Source organism: Hyla sarda, chromosome 6 (genome assembly GCF_029499605.1).
Source record: "Hyla sarda isolate aHylSar1 chromosome 6, aHylSar1.hap1, whole genome shotgun sequence".
Lineage (NCBI taxonomy): Eukaryota > Metazoa > Chordata > Amphibia > Anura > Hylidae > Hyla > Hyla sarda.
Window position 1 is genome coordinate 79,487,363 of NC_079194.1, and position 15,310 is coordinate 79,502,672.

Genomic DNA, 15,310 nt, shown 5'->3' on the forward strand with positions numbered 1-15,310 from the left:
ACAGAGGAGTACTGTCAGGAAAGAGCACAGAGGAGTACTATCAGACAGGAGATAGCACAGAGGAGTACTGTCAGAAAGGATAGAGCACAGAGGAGTGCTATCAGACAGGAAAGAGCACAGAGGAGTACTATAAGACAGGAGATAGCACAGAGGAGTGGTATCAGACAGATGAGAGCACAAAGGAGAACTATCAGACAGGAGAGAGCACAGAGGAGTCCTATCAGACAGTAGAGAGTACATATGAGTGCTATCAGACAGGAGAGAGCACAGAGGAGTGCTATCAGATAGGAAAGAGCACAGAGGAGTGCTATCAGACAGGAGAGAGCACAGAGGAGTACTATCAGACAGGAGAGAACACAGAGGAGTGCTATCAGACAGGAAAGAGCACAGAGGAGTACTATCAGACAGGAGAGAACACACAGGAGTGTTATCAGATTGGAAAGAGCACAGAGGAGGGCTATCAGACAGGAGAGAGCACAGAGGAGTGCTATCAGGCAGGAGAGAGCACAGAGGAGTGCTATCAGACTGGAGAGAGTACAGAGGAGTGCTATCAGACAGGAGAGAGCACAGAGGAGTGCTAGCCCACCCTTACTTACTGGACTTTGCCTTTGCTTCAGCTTGGAAAAAGCCATGATTTTATAAGCCATGATTTCTATAAAAAGGAAATAATTATTTCTCATGAAGTATAATAGAAAGATTAATGTTTTTCCAAGATGTACAACACATAAAAAGTTTTTGAATCTGACAGTGCACATTTAAAGGGGTACTCCACCCCTAGACATCTTATACCCTATCCAAAGGATAGTGGATAAGATGACTAGGGGCAGAGCACCCCTTTAATTTCTGTAATATTCTAGATTCTATATTATCGTATCAAGCTAGCCCCCTTCTGACATGTTATGGGGCATTCCATTGTATGATTTCATTGTATAAAAGGGGGAATTTGAAGAGTTGCTAAACTGTTGTTTCATGATTGGACAAAGACACAAGTCGCAAGTTTGGTCATGTGACTGTGCAATTAAATTTAATATTCATTTAATGTTGTTCATTGTTTTGATATTCTTCACATTGCAGATGCACATTTATTCTATTCTTGTGCATAATTAGTTGTGTTGTTATTTTAATGAATAGACATTCATTCGAATCAGACGAGTGCAGTTTTTAATGAGGTCAAACGGAACAGTTTATGAGATATTGTTCTGATAATACAGTTGTTTATGTTGATATGGAAATATTAAGGTACATCTATTACAACAATGAAAATGATGAAATGAATATAAATTATATATGTATATATATATATATATATATATATATACACACATATATATATATATATATATATATATATATATATAAATATAGTCATTTCATCATTTTCATTGACTAGTATAAAGATATACAAAAAATATTGACCAGTCGGGAACCTCTAAAATGTAACTTTTATTTAACTTAAAAAAATAAAAAGGTAAAAAAGTATCAAAAATGTAAAAAATGTATAACGCCAACAATTCACAAAAATAGTCTAGAGCCGTACTCAACAAAAAAAGTCCATTGAACCACATGAATCCATAAGGAATACTCTTCTTATTAGCTGTAATATCGTGTGGGATAGTAGATGTATTATTTTTCAGTCCCTGTGCACACTTGTCATCAGTGCCGCACGTACAGTGCAGCAGCACTGTAATATAATCTATGGAGATCAAGCTATAATAGGTCCCTGACAATTTGAAGCTGAAAAAAACGCGTTGGACCCTTTGACTGCTTAAAGTGCTGGAGCCGCTATGAGATCAATATGCAAGACAAGACGCAGAATATTGCACTGGGAACAAAAAAAGCTAAGTGTGACCACAGCATATAAAGCATTGATTATTGTGGAAATAATAAGATTTGATGCATATAATGATCACCACATTAATAATTCACAAGTGATACTGTGTGTCTGCGATATATACACTGATTATGCCTGAAGATTATGCGGCTGACCTTAATACAATTGGTCTAATAGTCCTGGGCAAGACCCATGTGAATGGAAGTCTAAATAGATTCCAGAAAACGCACCAATAACGGTACAACAGTTGCGTAATGTGAATTTTGTTTTTACTAATGGAAAAAGTCTAAAGCACTAAAAAACGCACTGATGATGGCCACAAGAATGTGCGGTATGAACTATTCCTATAAACATGATGATTAGACATTCATTGTAGTAGATGGATGTCAGCAGATTAGATGTCGTGGATTGACGTGAACCATACACTGTAACTGCTGAATACAATACATTTATAAATGAAGATCAGTACCGTCTAAAAATATATATATTGAATGGTGCCTATTGGAGAATGTGAATATGCTTGGATTGATACTGGATATCGCTGACCACTGTGCATATACAATTGAATAGTACTAATTTGCAGTAAGATGGAAATGGAATAAATGTAAGAACTCACTGCATGTACCTCTATATTGCTGTGGTCACCGAAGATCCATAAACATCCTACATAAGTACATGAAATATATGGACTTTATTGCCTAGGATATAAATGAAGCTTTGTCCACATTAATCCTTGTCCAAATGGAATAGGAGTTTACCCAGTCCATATTCATTAATGCAGCTGGATATACAAACAAGTGTGCACAGGGACTGATAAATAATACATCTACTATCCCACACAATATTACAGCTAATAAGAAGAGAACTGTGATATTCCTTATGGATTCATGTGGTTCAATGGACTTTTTTTGTTGAGTACGGCTCTAGACTATTTTTGTGAATTGTTGGCGCTATACATTTTTAAAATTTTTGATACTTTTTCACCTTTTTATTTTTTGAAGTTAAATAAAAGTTACATTTTAGAGGTTCCCGACTGGTCAATATTTCTTGTAATACTTACTGGGTGACCTAATATTTGTTCGAATTATTCAGTTTACATAGTATAAAGATGTAACCTAAGGTTCTACCATCAGGTGCTGCCAGCTTGTATTTGGGAATCAGTCCAAAATGTGGTGGCCAACAGACTGCCTAGAACTCATACCTTCCATGTCAATGATTGCCTTGTAAATCTCAGGGTTCCCAATAGAAATCCTGACAGTGAATCTTCAAAGAAATAGGTTGATGAGCATCAATTCTTCTGGACAGACTACCATCTTTATTGATTTATGGAGAATTGAGGCTGTCAATGAAAATCAACTTCAAATAGTCTGGTTAAATGGAAAGTGATATATAGCAGTGTGAGGTGCTGATGGACTCGGAATAGGATGCCTACTGCATTTACTGCACAGAAATCTATATGCCATTAGCACTCTTATCTACACTCTACTGTCTTCATTGTCTGCCTCTCTTACTATCCTCTTTGTCAGGCTGCCAAAATAATGAAACTCTCCAAAGGGCCCTGGATGAGGGAGCAGAACATAAATGAAAAGTGTTTATCTGTGACCATCCATGAATGACGGAACTCCTCCAATCCATGTAGCATGCCAGCAGGAGTATTAAAATGACAGTTAAAAACAGCATCCTCTACTAAATCCAACCTTTAAAGATAATAACAGAATCCCAATAAATCATTCCTGAAGGGATAAATGTGACAGCAACTATTTTCTATTGGTTCTTTTTTGACCACCCTGTAACATTTGGCACTATAGATCACCAATCTATTACCACATCTTTAGTGTATAATTTGAATTATGCTTGTAAAAGGGGGAGGTCATCTGAATCATAAAAAGCGTGGCTGCAAATTCCTCTCACCGGTGGAATGACCACTGGACTAGTCAGTCACATTTGCCCCAGATTGCCAGTAGTGTTGTGTAGTGTTGTACTACCATTCTGTACATGTTGAAAAAATTGTAACTTGAGTCTTATGTAACAGGTACCACTGTGTGTCTAATTTAGCTTTTGTAATTGCTTTCCACTTTCTTTTTTTATCCAGATATTGTGGCACATACACCAGGAGAGGCTCACTAGGATCTCTGTTAATAAACTTCTACTCCCTGTTTCCTCAATAAAATGTTTCAGAGAACTGTAGGAGTAATAATTCTCCTTAACCTCTTCAGGACGCCGGGCGTATGCATACGCCCTGCATCCCGAGTCCTTAAGGACGTGGGGCGTATGCATATGCCAGTGGGAATTCCGGTCCCCGCCGCTAGCCGGTTGGGGACCGGACCAGGATTCCTGCTGAAATCATTCAGCAGGCATCCCGGCACATCACCCAGGGGGGTCCTGAGACCTCTCCATGTCGGCAATCGCAGAAAATTGCATGACAGCCCCGATCATCCTGAGGGCTAGGAGCAAGGTCGCGTTGCTGCGATCTCCTCCTATCCCCTGCCATTGTTCAGAACTGATTCTGACCAATGGCAGCGCAGGACAGTGGGTTGGCAACCCCCCGTGGCATGGCACCCCCCGTTCTGCCTACCCCTGGATGTCGTAGGGAACGTGGGGAGAAGATGGACGCCGGTACCTGGAGGAGAAGATGCTTGGGGACCCCCGATCGTCGCTGGAGACAGGCACAGGTAGGGAAATGGCGGGGGTGGGGGGGGGGACGGAGGGGGGGGGTATGAAAGTGAAAGTAAAGCGATCTTTACTGTGGCAGCCACTAGGAAGGCCAAACTGCAACTCCCGGCATGCTCAGCAGCCAAAGGCTGTCTAGGCATGCTGGGAGTTGTAGTTTTGCAACATCTAGAGGGTCACAGTTTGGAGACCACTGTTACAGTGGTGCCCAAACGGTAGCTCGCCAGATATTGCCAAGCTACAACTCTCAGCATGCCTAGACTGCCGAGGCATGCTGGGAGTTGTAGTTCTGTAACATCTGTCCCTTCAGATTTTAAAATTTTCATGACATTTTTTGAAAATTGCTGCTTTACTTTGAAGCCCTCTAATTTTTTCAAAAAGCAAAAATATGTCCATTTTATGATTCCAACATAGAGTGGACATATTGTATTTGTGAATAAAAATAAAATTGATTGGGAATATCCATTTTCCTTACAAGTGGAGAGCTTCAAATTTAGAAAAATGCTAAATTTTCTAAATTTTCATGACATTTGGGGATTTTTCACCAAAAAAGGATGCAAGTAACGCTGAAAATTAACCACCAAAATAAAGTAGAATATGTCACGAAAAAACAATCTCAGAATCAGAATATTCGGTGAAAACGTTTTCGAGTTATTAATTCGCAAAGCAACGGTGTTCAGAATTGCGAAAAAGGGCTCAGTTCTTAAGGTGAAATAGGGCTGCGTCCTTAAGGGGTTAAATGGGAGAATTAATGGGGTACTCCACTGGAAAACATTTTCTTTTAAATCAACTGATGCCAGAAAGTTAAACAGATTTGTAAATTACTCCTATCATAAAATCTTAAAATTTCCAGTACTTATCAGCTGCTGTATACTTCAGAGGAAGTTCTTTTCTTTTTGAATTTCCTTTCTGCCTGAACACAATGCTCTCTGCTGACACCTCTTTCCATTTTAGGAACTATCCAGAGCAAGAAAGGTTTGCTATGAGGATGAGCCTTTTATAGAAATCATGGCTCATAAAAAAGATCACAAGAGGTCCCCATGCCATCCAGTACATAATCCTGTCAGGCTTCAGCATCATCTTTGTCCCAGCTGAAGCACAGGCAGGGACAAAGTCCAGGAAGTGAGGACAGCATAAAAACAGATAGGAGGGGTTACTGAGTTGCCTGCAGAGACCCAGCAGAGCACAGCAGACTCAGAGAGGAAGTGAACGCATGGTGAGTGAGGGCGGGCTCAGTGCTTGCCTGGGACACATTCCTTCCTGAGCAGTGGATGTCAGAAAAAGTAAGCAGCAGAACAGAGGAATTTGTGAGCCAAATACAGAAGCTAGACACATAAAAAGACATGTATACCATCTGCATGATCTAGGGAGTAACATATATAAGCATTTATTTTTTCTGTGATATGACAGGTACACTGTAAGGAAAGTAACCCAAGTCATGTGGAAACTTATAGGCCATTCTTGCTTCACTGGGAATTTTGGAAAAAAGATATGCAAAGTAGTTCTCTCCTGGAAGAAAAGGTAGCACCCCTTCACATAAAAATCCTCATAAAATCACAGGGGTAAACTGGAACCATGCCCTCTTGTCACATTGGTATGGGGAATATGTGAGAGAAATCTGGGAGTAGGCCTTATGTTGACTTTTGCTATGGAGCCCCCCTGTTCTCTAGCTTAATTTTTAACCCTTAAGAGACCAATTAATTTAAAATTTTTATTTTATTCACCACCCACCTTCTAATAGCCATATCACTGTTATGTTACGATCTACAGAACAATATAAGGGCTTGTTTTTTGCTCGAATACTTGTACTTTTTACTTTGCATTATTTTTTACTTTGTTTTTGAGGCTGCTCCATATTCAGTGACCGCCCATGTGACGTAAAAACACATATGGGTGGTCAACATTTATGTCATAACAAGAGTATACATCTCTGCTTTAGGACTAATAGGTCTAGTTTAATAAGCCAAATAAAAAAAACACACCTAATGATCTCTGACTTTAAGTGGTTGCCTCGAACAATGTGACATAGATAATCATTGCTTGTTGGCCTGGCGTAAGTGCCGTAATATCTTGAAGAGCCTCATAATTAGCTGCTAAATGGCTGAGATTTATGATGAGGACACAGTCACCATGGTGAAGTCTCTTACCGACACAAAGATCACATTCTATCAATGCTCAAATTAACAAGGGGAGATTGAATAGAGATACAGAACGTCCTTTTTAAGAATTCTGACCACTATGGATTTTGTGTTCTTTGGAGTACATTTATTAGACTAAAATGAGGGCTTGTCTCAAAGTTTAGGAATTGAGGTTGTATAATAACTTGAGGTTGTCTAAAATGTATTAATTCTCAAGTTGATTTCCTCTAAACAAAAGTTGACCAGATCGTCACTTTTGTGAATTTTGCAGTTATTTTGTAATGAAAGGCACAAAGTATGCGTGAGCAGATCTCTCAGGATTTATTTTGGGTCCTAATTCTTTAAATCTGTCATTTTTGTTTTCGGATTCAGATCCTGATTTAGATTCAGAAGTGCCCAATTGCCCTGTGGTTGCCAATGCAAAGAATGTGAAGGAATCCTAGTTATTCTACAATATATTTGTGGTAGCCACGGGGTGTTAGTAAGAATACCTGATTACTTCATGACACCAGGGCACCATTATCTTATACACGGTCCAAGGTTGGAGACAGCTTCTCCTGGGCCAGACACGGGGAGTAAATGAACACACAACGTCAGGTTATGGATAACTGTCCTTACTGAGCTTGGTGTAGATGGTATTACATGGACAGTTGGTTTTGGGTGAGAGAGTGCAGTGTAACCTCTTGGGAGCCCTGTTGCCTTGCTGGGACTTCTGGCGCTTTCACCAAACAGATTTGTGGTGTCCCAGTACCGCATCGTATATGGTACCTATTTATGTATGGGTCCCCATAGCCAGAGTCCCTAGGACATAGGGATCCCTGTCACTTATTTAATCCCTAGTCGCCTCTATTCTAGTGTATAAATCACTAAGTTAAAGGTTAATGTAAATAGAATAACATATGTAAATAAATGGTTAATTACTTGTTTCCATAGCGTTGTAGGACCTGCAGGTCATGTGACTAGGTGAACTCTATGGTATTAAGCTTAAGGGCCTTTGGAGGCCCTGTGATGTAAGCAATCCCATTACACCATGTAATGGTGAATGGCAGATGTTCGGACCAATCAGATTCGCCCCACCCCCTGCCAATATAAGGGAGCGGCGCCCATCTTTTCTCCCTCTTGTTCCTGGGTTGTTAAGCTAGCGACATCTCTCTTACCTCGTGGGCTGTCATGAAAGAAGGATCTGCGCAGCAGTTAGTTAGGCTAGCCTTGCGGCGATGGCTGAACAATCTAATTATAGTGTGTATCAATTCCCAAACACTCTGCAGCATTACCGGACCTAATAATTCCCCTAAATCCGGACGGATCTGCAAATCTCTCCCTAAATTCAGAGACTGTATATCTAGCTCAAGGTCCGCTACCACTGCCAGTCACTAAGCAACCTAAGGACTGTTTGTATGAGACTGTTACTGTGCCGTGGATATTGCAAGCACTTCAGTAAAAAGTTATTCAAGTTCAAGTTCAAATCTCTTTGTGGACCTTCAGTTATTTTATGCACCTATCGTTACTGGGAAGGGCGGCGATAGGCCGGAACATTGATTCAGCATACCAGTCCTAAGCCTGGCGTCACGAACTCTAGGGTTAACATTAACCCCTTCTATACCTATACCATACCACCACTACCATACACCCCTCAAGGGCTACCACAAAGCCTTTTTGGCGTTGCACGAACAGGATTCGGGTGTGTGCCTACCTTGCCACTAGTGAAAATGTACTCCCCCCAGAAAGCGAACTTTATTCATGTGTTGCTGTGCTTAAGAACGGTGCTTGTGGTGCACCATACAAGGGGGCCAAGAGAAAAGTAAGGGGGGAGGTGAAAATCTGCTTGCAACTACAATGTGCAAACTGCTCAACGAATTTATGCTGCGATCCTCAGGTCCAATCAGCAAGGGTGGACCTCAACTGTTACCAGAAAAGCGCGCAAAGAAAGCCCGCTCTGAGCCCCGCCCCGCCCCTGGGCGGTGCCACAAAGTTGCTGTGTTGCAGCCAAAAGGGAACTTGGAGACACAGGAGTTTCTGGAGGGACCGGAAGTCGGGGCTGCACTGATAGTGTCCTTCCTGCCCAGCGCCATTTTGGAGAAGCCTACTATAAAAGACTCCACGCAGAACAACCTCTTCAGTCTGCAGAGAGAGCAGGAGAGTACAGACATGGCGGAGAGCAGCGTTCCACGTGGCCAAGTTGGCAAAATGGCGCCGGAAACACGGAAAGTTGTGGCAGTCGCAGTCCAACTTTTTCAAGAACTTGCTGACCGTCTGCAGCGGTTGTCATTGGACGAAGAGGGGGCCTGCAATCTTCCCCCACTGCCTGATGATGATGATGACGATTGGCCGGAGACACCTCCAGCGAACAGTGCAGGGACACCGGTGAGATTGTCCCCTCACCACAGGACCCTTGGCTTGTGGGCCGAGATTTCATCGGAGGAGTCTGCTGTGAGTACCCCACCAGAGGTGGCCTATTCCTCCTCCTCCAGCCCTGAGGTCATTCCTCGATCAAGTTTGCCAAGTGCACGACCGTGCTCTCCAAAATTGCCACAATGGGTGTTCGGAGATGAGCCGGAGCTGATCGAGTACATGCACAGAGTACTTCAACCGTTACCTGGGAAGACACTCCCACCAATCCCAACTGCAGAAAGGGAAAGGGCCCGTCAAGAAACCGAGCTGGCTGAATTGATGGAAAAGCTAAAGGCCCGATATAGAGAACTCTATGCTCCAAAGCACCTACACTTGCCTTATGAAGAAAGAGTGCAGTATCAAGAAAATACCAAAGAAATGGAGGCATTGTACATCCGTAAATGGGATCAGCCCCGAGAATGGGAGGAGCCATTGGAAAGGAGAAGAGCAACTGTGGCCAAGTTCGACAAGGTCAGAGGTTATGGGACACTCCTTGACTGCCACACTGGGCAGACCATCCTCGTAAACCGGTGATCAGTGCAAAGGCCATATCTCCATAAGAAGTTCAATACCTTGGAGGTGGGTGAAATTGTGGAGTACACCCCCGTCCAGAGCCTTCGTGGAGAATGGGCTGCAGCGGTCACAAGACCAACAGCCCCAACCCAGCTTCCTTTCAAATATTTCCCATCAACGGATTGGGAGTCCGACCCCTTCAACTTGAGGCCGAAAAGGTCTGCTCCTTAAGCCTCCACCCAAGGAGAAGGAGCCTAAAGAGTCAAGTTCATCATCTTCTATGTACAATAAAGAGTCAAGTTCATCATCTTCTATGTACAATAAAGAGTCAAGTTCAACATCTTCTATGCACAGTAAAGAGTCAAGTTCTTCATTTTCTACAGATCGTTGAGAGTCAAGTCCTGCTCAAGTTCAAGAAAGCAAACCCAAATTGCGGGCACCAAAGACCGTACCTAGGCCCTCTCAGAGCAATGAGAGTTTGCCTCCTGCACAGGTACCAACGTATGTACCAGGGCCCTCTTCTGACATGGAGAGTTTGCCTGCTTCCAGGGTAACAACAAAAGGGTCATGGTTTGCTCCTAATTTGGAGATGGTGCTCAAGCCCTATTGCCCCACTTTGATCCTGGCTAGTAAGCCTATAACCCCTTCTCAAGCTGCTTTCCACAACTCCATCCTCACCAATGTGGTGTGGCAAAGCTATGTTAAGTCTAATCCTGCCCCTGACGTTGGCAGAAATAGAGGAACCAAGAGAGGCACTACAAAAGTAAGGAAGAACATCTTCTAAAGAGACTCTAAAGTAATGTCATATTGTTTTCTGTCTAACCCTTTTTTGTCTTGCAGTAACCAAGTTCAAGAAAAGTGCCTAGCAGGACTGTGCTAAGTTTGTTTCAGTTTAAAGTTCAGCAACGTAACCACCAAGCTTGTGCCTGACTATTAAGTCAAGAGACTCCTAGCCTGTAGGAGATTCATCAAGGACTGTACCCTGCTGAGTTGTGGTTAAAGCCGTGTTCACTTTTATTTTGGACTCCTAGTGTAGGTGGACTGCTGATCCTTACACGCCAATTTGTATATTTTCTTTTGGACTCCTAGTGTAGGTGGACTGCTGATCCTTACATGCCTACTTCCTGTATATACCACCAACTTCATGAGAACTCTTATGATAAATGTTGCACTTATCGGATGAATGCACCTGAAATATGTTGGAGTGTTGATAAATATAGGGTAAATTTGTATATAGTTCTGTACACAGAAAGATGTCCTTGTGTCTGTGTACATAAATAGTAAGCGAGGTTTATACATAGAAAAGATAGTCTAATGTCTATGTACGTAAAAAGGAAGTTAGAGTTGTACATGGAAAATATCGACGTACTGCACGTGTACACTCAACACTAAAAACATAACTAATTCTTGTACATACAAATATATAATAAACTCAAGGTGTTTAGTAGGTAACTCAGCAGGGGACACCTCGGCTCCTCCGAGGGTAGTATTATTGTTGTCGCCCATCGCTAGCACCTGTCTCAATCAAAAAGGATAGGGAGGATTCCCTTTCAACTAGTACTTGCACATAGTATCCTAGATTACTCAATGTACTACCTCAAAATTTCTCTAATACATAAATCAAAATAAATATCTCACTTAAGAGAACACTTAAGGAATTGTAACATATTGATACCCAATTCCTGCCTCTGTTAGGTGCACTTCTTTCTCCTTTCATTGCGTGTGTGAGATGCTCTGCCTGGCCAGTAGGTGCTCTTGCAAATACAGAATTAAACACGTAATCCTATGAATAAAATGGATAGGTTGTTTTGAAAGTGCTTTAGGGGTAAATAGCATGTAGTCCATAGACCCTAGCAGCCATCCTTACTGTGACCTAGCTTCCGGCTAGCCGGTATACCTTTCGTGTACTAACTAACAGGTAACTTATTGTTGGCGCATAGGATGTGTGAGATAATACATATGTCTAGTCAGCTTGAAGCTAACTGTATAGAGAGCTGCACTAATGTCTAGTTAGCCTTTTGTATAGAATTATGTGCTAATGTTCAGGTTAGCCTCATAAAAATGTATAGAGAGCTAATAAAAATGTCTTAGGTAGCTATCTAATTGTCTAGTGAGACCTAATTGCCTAGTAAGCTTCAAATGTATAATAAGTTTTATAAAGTTGTATAGGAAGCTCGAAACTAAAGGATAGATAGCTTCTTTAAATGTCTAAATAGCTTTAAATGTCTAGATAGCTTTAAATGTCTAGATAGCATTAAATGTCTAGATAGCACTAAATGTCTAGATAGCACTAAATGTCTAGATAGTATCAAAATGCCTAGATAGATTTCTAATGTGTTTAGTCTACTTAGGATGTATAGCAAAAGTACAGATCATCCTGTTCTATAGCATCCTGTTCTAGTCCTAGTCCCTCTGTCTCAGGGGACAGATGTCGAGGCCGACTTATCTTTAGTAAGGGGGTTTGTGGTGTCCAAGTACCGCATCGTATATGGTACCTATTTATGTATGGGTCCCCATAGCCAGAGTCCCTAGGACGTAGGGATCCCTGTCACTTATTTAATCCCTAGTCGCCTCTATTCTAGTGTATAAATCACTAAGTTATTCAAAGGTTAATGTAAATAGAATAAAATATGTAAATAAATGGTAAATGACTTGTTTTCATAGCGTTGCAGGACCTGCGGGTCATGTGACTAGGTGAACGCTATGGTATTAAGCTTAAGGACCTTTGGAGGCCCTGTGACGTAAGCAATCCCATGTAATGGTGAATGGCCGATGTTCGGACCGATCAGATTCGCCCTGCCCCCTGCCCATATAAGGGAGCGGCGCCCATCTTTTCTGTCTCTTGTTCCTGGGTTGCTAAGCTAGCAACATCTCTCTTACCTTGTGGGCTGTCATGAGAGAAGGATCTGCGCAGCAGTTAACGCAGTGAGTTAGGCATGAGCCTTGCGGCGACTTCTGAACAATCTAATTATAGAGTGTATCAATTCCCAAACACTCTGCAGCATCACCGGACCTATTAATTCCCCTAAATCCGGACGGATCTGCAAATCTCTCCCTAAATTCAGAGACTGTATATCTAGCTCAAGGTCCGCAACCACTGCCAGTCCCTTAGCAACCTAAGGACTGTTTGTATGAGACTGTTACTGTGCCGTGGATATTGCAAGCACTTCAGTAAAAAGTTATCCAAGTACAAGTTCAAATTTCTTTGTGGACTTTCAGTTATTTTATGCACCTATCGTTACTGGGAAGGGCGGCGATAGGCTGGAACATTAATTCAGCATACCAGCCCTCAGCCTGGTGTCACGAACTCTAGGGTTAACATTAACCCCTTCTATAACTATACCATACCACTCCTACCATACACCCCCCAACGGCTACCACAGATTTATACTGACTTTTAAGACAGGTAGATAAATCCTGTTAAGTAGGGTCCTGTCAAGGTATTGAAGCCTTATTCGCCGGGACATGACCTTCCACCGTACGGGAGATTCTTGTAGGATGACCAGAGAGAGTTGAGTTGAGCTAGGCCTTTCCTCAGAGCACACAGCACAACACACCTGAACCTCACTGTAGCTCAGCTTACACTAAAACTAGGGCAACTCCTCCCTCACTACACTATATAGGGAAGACTTTAGGGGTTACCATGGCAGGCAGGGTCACATGGGGTTCACACTGCTCTCACTTAAGGGTACAGTAACATATTAATAACATATATACAAATAACAGCAATAGAATTAATTTAGAAAAATATATTATTATGCAATAAATACACCATGTGCTGCCAAGCTGCCTGAAGCAGTCCAAAGCGACAGGCGAGCTATTGGTGCTGGTACACCACATATAGAGTACCAAATGTAGTGAGTGGAAGCTGCAATGCATACAGCATCATCGCTTACTTTCAGGCTGCTTAGTGTACAGGTGCAGGGATAATACAAATTGGAAAAAAAACCACAAGTTTTTGTGAAATTTGGATGGAATACAATTCATGCCAAATAGCTTTGTTCATCTCTACCTCAAAGCATTTATTATGTAATTGTTTGTTAATTAATTAATTAAAGGACATCTGCAGCAGAAAACACATCCCCTAGCCACAGGATAGGGGATAAGTGTTTGATCCCGGGGGGGGGTTTAACGCTGGGACCCCAGCGGGGGCCACGGCCACAGGATGATGTGGCGGCCAACACGCCTCCTCCATGTAACTCTATGGGAGAGATGGGGAGGCAGCGTTTGTGCCTCCCCACCTCTCCCATAGAACTGTATGGGGACAGGGTGGGGAGGGGCGTAACTGTCGACCTCTCAGGTCGATGCTACACGCATTAGCGCTCACACTGTGTGGTTATGCTGGGGCCCCGTTTAGGAGATTGCGGGGGTCCTACCGGTCGGACCCCCCGCGATCAAACACTTATCCCCAATCCACAGTTTTCCGCTGCAGTTGTCCTTTAATTAGTTACTTAGTTAGTTAGTCAATTCATTCGCGAGCATTATCTGCTCTTTGTCCCTGAAAAAATCCTGGATCTCATTTAATATAGTCTATTAGTAAAAAGTTTGGTGCCCACAAGAAGGGTAAGAGAGGTAGTACAGGGCCAGCTGGGAGTAGAAGTAGTAGTCTATTGTATTACGGTACCTTGCCTAGACCCTCAATATCCTCCTGTGGTCTCAGCAACCTTTGTATTTTTTGTCTGCACATATAAAGGTAGTTGTTACGCCTAGCGCTCCGGGTCTCCGCTCCTCCCCGGAGCGCTCACGGCGCCTTTCTCCCTGCAGCGCCCCGGTCAGTCCCGCTGACCGGGAGCGCTGCACTGTCATGGCCGGCGGGGATGCGATTCGCACAGCGGGACGCGCCCGCTCGCGAATCGCATCCCAGGTCACTTACCCGTCCCGGTCCCCTGCTGTCATGTGCTGGCGCGCGCGGCTCCGCTCTCTAGGGCGCGCGCGCGCCAGCTCTCTGAGACTTAAAGGGCCAGTGCACCAATGATTGGTGCCTGGCCCAATTAGCTTAATTGGCTTCCACCTGCTCCCTGGCTATATCTGATCTCCTCCCTTGCACTCCCTTGCCGGATCTTGTTGCCTTGTGCCAGTGAAAGCGTTTAGTGTGTCCAAAGCCTGTGTACCTGAACTTCTGCTATCCATCCTGACTACGAACCTTGCCGCCTGCCCCCGACCTTCTGCTACGTCTGACCTTGCCTCTGCCTAGTCCTTCTGTCCCACGCCTTCTCAGCAGTCAGTGAGGTTGAGCCGTTGCTAGTGGATACGACCTGGTTGCTACTGCCGCAGCAAGACCATCCCGCTTTGCGGCGGGCTCTGGTGAAAACCAGTAGCCTCTTAGAACCGGTCCACTAGCACGGTCCACGCCAATCCCTCGCTGACACAGCGGATCCACAACCCGTAAGCCGAATCGTGACAGTAGTCTTTGAACTCAGGGTACTCTAGGCTGTCTGGGTGCTGGTGTTCCTGTAATGGTAGGTAAAAATAAATTTAACCCATCAGAGGTGTCAACCTGAAACATGAACAGCACTTTACTTGAAGATTTCTCTCTGCACATCAATATAGCATACAGTCTTCTTACAGCACAGCGTGGTGACAAGTTTACAGTCTTTAGCTTTAATAATGACAAACTGGTAATAATCCCCTTTTCCCCTGTAGTTTTCTTAGTAGGAGTAATTTTGTAAGTCTCTAGAAACACTTGAAGCAATTTAGGTGCTGCTATAGGAAAACACAGCCCATCCTTTGCATAGGAAAACACAGATAAAGTCTACTCATGGAGGTC

General features: G+C 43.1%; 1 protein-coding gene across 11 annotated transcripts in view; it reads right to left on the minus strand.

Moving 5' to 3' along the window:
• The window catches only part of HRH1 (histamine receptor H1), a 266,814-nt gene that overhangs the window by 99,670 nt on the left and 151,834 nt on the right, over window positions 1-15,310 (minus strand). The window contains exon 3 of one of the 11 annotated variants that reach the window (XM_056524277.1): window positions 11,219-11,326. The exons of 8 other annotated variants lie outside the window; for them this stretch is intronic. The gene's annotated coding sequence lies outside the window, so the exon portion shown is untranslated. Of the gene's footprint in view, window positions 1-11,181; window positions 11,327-15,310 lie in introns of those variants that run through there. 2 more of the 11 variants (XM_056524282.1, XM_056524285.1) reach the window with 2 other exon arrangements.